A 4566-nucleotide genomic window follows, 5' to 3' on the forward strand; every position below is an offset into this window, starting at 1 on the left:
ATCAGTGTTCTAATGAAATGGCATGGAATAAAACAACGACTTAGGGGAGGACCGCTGCCCTCCCAGGCCTGGTGCTATCTTCATGTTGAGGCGATGGCGGGGAGACGTAGCCCTTGGATTTAAGCTAGGGGACGCGAGGGAGCCCAAAGGAAAGTGCCTGCACCGTGAAGTAAGCCTGTCCCGGAATATCGAGCAGGTGGCTTTGGGGTTCCAGTCAGCTGGCCTACCGCCCAGGTGTCCAGCCACACCCAAAGCTTCTAGAAATCGCCTGCAGATGGGCAGCTCCATGCCAAGTGGCAGCATCCAGGGTCCGTGCTGTCACCCAGAGGCCCGTCCTCCCCGGTGAGCCCACCACCAAGTGCCCGTGTCCAGCAGGATCAGGACAAGTGGCTAGTGGGAGCTGAGAGTCCTAATGCGCATCGTCTAAATGTTGTGATACGGGGACTGTGCCAACTAAGCGCGAATGTCCTGAACCTGTCTGACCTGCAGGAAGTTTAAAAACAGCCTTTCTCCCAAAGTCACGCTCTGCTTAACGACCCTTTCAGTCAACAATGGGTCCCATGTACGTGGTGATCCTGTACGATTAGTACCATGGAGCGAAAAGATGACCATTTCAACACACACACACACAGTGGGAGAGGCCATGTGAGAATGGAGGCCGAGATGGGGTGACAAGCCAAGGGACGCCAAGAACCCCGGCAACTGGGAGCAGGGCCTGGAACAGCTTCCCCTCGGAGCCCCGGAGGACAGCCCTGCCAGCACCGACCGCAGCCTCCGGCCTCCAGAGCTGAGAGCGAACACGGTTCTGTTGTTTAGGCAGCCTGGCTGGAGGTCCTTTGTCCCAGCTGCCCAAGCAAAGCAGCACGGGCTGTGGGCGCATAACACTACAGAATGCTGTTCACATGACATCCGCACAGGGGGGCATGTTGGAGATGCGGGGCTGGGGGGAGGAGGATGGAAAGGGGGGACAGGGTCGCTATCGAGGGTGGGAGGCAAGGCCTCTGGTGATGGGGGAGCAGTGAGGGTGGTGCTCTGATGGACGTCTGGGAGAGGCCATCCCAGGCAGAAGGACGAGCGGACATGGAGGCGCTTTGGGATAGAGAAGCTCTGCACGGAGGGCGGGGCTGGCGGGAGGCACGCGGCCGGTGTGTGAGCACTGCCTGCCGTGTTCAGTGCAGTCACGTGCGGTACACGCTGCTCATCCAGGAGCGGCAGGCTCCACCGCGCAGCCCCGGGGCGCTCTAGGTTTGTGCAAGTGCACGTGGCATTCGCACAAGGACGGAATTGCCTAACGACGCATTCCTCAGAACACAGGCCTGTCTTTCAGTGGCGTGTGACTGTCCTCCAAAATAGTGCGAAGGCAGGAAAGAGCCAGAGGACTTCGTATCAGATAAAGTCACACGGTTGCTGAAGAAAAACCAGTAAATCCCTTCATAAGTTTCCAACGGAAAATTATTTGCAGAGCAAGGCATGATAATCTTTTTAAATTGTCTCAGTTAAACTACATAACTGCTTCTCGTCAGACTTGTAAGGCGTTTCACAAGGAGCCATTTTAGTCCTAACGGCACATTAGCACAGATACTTGCCAAATCTGAACCAAACGCATTTCTTGCCTGGTGCTACTGAATGGAAGCGGTAGAAGGGGGAAAACATGTAAAGACTCCGCTCCTATTAACTTAACGATAAAAGATACAACGTCCACCGAGGGTTTCATTTGGCGAGGCTTCAGAAAAGCAGATTCAAACTTAGCTTTGAACGTAATGCATCCGCCAGGTTTCTTGGGACAGAGAGCGTTCGAGCCGCTGAATTCCAAGGGGTGCGTTTTGGGGCTGGCCCGTGTGTGACTGTAACCACAGGAAGAAACCAGGGGTTACGGTAAAGAGCGGCGAGGGAGCCTCGGTTATAGAACCAGTGATGCTCCCCGGATGGGGGTTATCTCTAAAGCTCGTCTGCACTCGGGGAAGGAGCTCTAGGAGGAATACATGTCAAGTACTTATTTAGGGCCTGAGAGGGCCCCGTCTCCAGGCAAGGCCCCTGGTGTGGTGGGCAGGTGTCCCCGTGTTCCCGTCACTGCTCAGACACGGAGTAGCGTCTCACACGGGGACCGCGTGTTCTCCGAGGCACAGCACCTGCGTGCTGCTGGGTGTGTGGTGGCGCCGGGAACACTCATCATTTGCCATCATTCGGTTGGTGTGCAAAGCAGCCAGAAAGGGGCATCACTAGTCTTGAACCTGGCTGAGCAGTCCCTACTCCAGTGGTTTTCAAATCGCATCCCACAGAGACTTACAGGATGGTTGGTCTGTTTCTCAGGATGGTCTGCAAAACGAGGCTGCACAGCTGGGTCCTCAATCAGAACAGGCTGTGCAGCTGTGCGTTCAGTCCCATGGTGCCATCCCCTGAAGGATATCACAGGCCAGGGCTCATTGTCTGACCGTTTCCTAGACTATCACAGTGAAGAGCCTTGTTCTGACCAAAGCAGTACAGTGCAACCCTTGCCTGCACCACACAGGTCGTGTCTCTAGGAAAAGGCCCCACCCAGCGACCAGCCATCCCGTTGGTGAAATCTGCACACTTACATTCGTGTGGACCAGCACCCCCTTCCCATGTATGACCCTGCCTTTTCCTCTCAAGATGAATTAAAACATGCCATTTTGACGGGAAGGTCATCCTGGGCCAAGGTTTCCACGGCAGCAGCAGAAGCAAGATAAAGGCCGAGCATCTCAGAGCAAAGGCAGGGAAACAAAGGCGCAGTCGGGGAAGCGATGTGGCCAAAGGGGGTTCCAGGAGGGGCCAGCAAGGCGTGGGGTTGGTGAGGACACAGGGCAGCACCTGTGGGCAAGGATAGAGTCAGTGCCCGCTGCCCATCATGCCTCTAGTCCCTTTGCTGGCATTGTTCCTTTGGGGTAAGAGGCCGTCAGGAATGTTCTATCAACAAGCAAATGTCCCCAGTAGGAGATGGGCCTTTCCCAAGAACCTGCATGCCGAGCACATGTGTCCCCAAGTGGCAGCTGCTTGTGAGGGCTCCGGGCACCGACCCTGGTGGGCTCGAGGACCGGAGCAGCCCCAGGGACGCCTGGAGCCCATGCACTGCTATTAAATACCATGACCTGGACGGAGAGGAAGGAGGACCCGCGTGTGGTGGGATGGTGAGAAGACTGCTTGTAGCCAGGCTGCCCCGAGCTGTAGAGGAAACAGATTTGGGGCGGGGGGGGGGGTGGGGGTCAGGAAGGCTTTGTTTCAGTGACACATGTCAGTTAAAGCTTTTATTTGGTGCTATCCACAGTCGGTCCATTGTAACGTGCCTGCCCTCCCCGCTCCCCCCATGACCCTGTCCTGCAAGAGTTTCCAAGAGAAACAGGTGCTTCTCTTTCTCCGATGATGCTGTAGATTTCTCAACATGGGGAAACGCGCCAGCGTGTTTCTCTTAAAGCTCCTGAAACCTAGATTTCAAAAAGCAGCAAGTTTAAGGGTAATAATTCTCTTTACTTAGCCCAGATTTATATATAAAGCGTTCATTAAGATAGAATTTCATGCACAAGATTTTGATATGCCTTGCATTTTATTTATTTATTATTTTTTTAAAATATGGAACGCTTCACGAATTTGCGTGTCATCCTTGCGCAGGGGCCATGCTAATCTTCTCTGTATCATTCCAATTTTAGTATATGTGCTGCCGAAGCGAGCACATGCCTTGCATTTTAGAAAGACATCAACACACAACGCGTTGGACTCCATGTCCTGGGTGGGTGAGAGGTGGCTGTTTGCGCTAAGAGTGGCCCGTACTGGGCCTGAAACAGCCTGCCTGTGCCTCTGAGCTGTGTCCAGAGCCCAGCCTGGGCCCCGTTGAGTTGATTGCTGCAGTCACTGCACCGTTGGTTTTATAGCAAAATGTTGGACATTTTCCCCCTAAAGAAGAGGAGACAGATGAGTGTTGTGGGGTCAGGAGCCCCATGAATGGCGGGGCTCCGACTTTTCATCTGTGCATTTCCAGAGCGGAGCACAGTGGCTTCTAACAAAGAGCAGGTGCGCAGTAAATATTTGCTGGACACGCACATGAGCTCATGAGCAGGAATACATGAAAACTGGGCTGGGAAGTCCACGTCCTTGGTTCTAGCTTCTGGCTGCCTGACCTTCACTCCAAGGCGGTGAGGGTCACCTGACATATCGCACATGTGGGTACATGTTATGTAACACAGAACGAACTGCCGGCTCTCTCCTCCCCTGAGGCCTGTAAGTGCTCGGGCCCATTTCCTGTTGTTCGTCTCTCACCACTAGAATTCAGCTCCATTAGGGAAGCAACTCTGTCTACTTCATTTCTGAATCATGAGGCCTGAGGTACCACCTGGCATATGGCAGGCGCCTGGAAATGTTTGGTGGATGAATAAAATGAGTGAATCTTCTCATTTCCCCCAGTTTCTTTTGGCCTTAGTTTTCTTTTTTCTTTCTTTTTTTTAAAAAAAATATTTTATTGATTTTTTACAGAGAGGAAGGGAGAGGGATAGAGAGTTAGAAACATCGATGAGAGAGAAACATCGACCAGCTGCCTCCTGCACACCTTCTACTGGG

The 4566-nt window shown here is 53.4% G+C and overlaps 1 non-coding gene across 1 annotated transcript; it reads right to left on the reverse strand.

The window, feature by feature from the left end:
• Positions 1 to 3579: 3579 nt before the first annotated feature.
• LOC111827769 lies at positions 3580 to 3686 on the reverse strand. The gene has a single exon (XR_002831495.1). It is a non-coding gene; the product is annotated as a U6 spliceosomal RNA (small nuclear RNA).
• Between the last annotated feature and the right edge of the window lie 880 nt (positions 3687 to 4566).

This window comes from Myotis lucifugus, unplaced genomic scaffold (genome assembly GCF_000147115.1).
Source record: "Myotis lucifugus unplaced genomic scaffold, Myoluc2.0 scaffold_217, whole genome shotgun sequence".
NCBI classification, from domain to species: Eukaryota; Metazoa; Chordata; class Mammalia; order Chiroptera; family Vespertilionidae; genus Myotis; species Myotis lucifugus.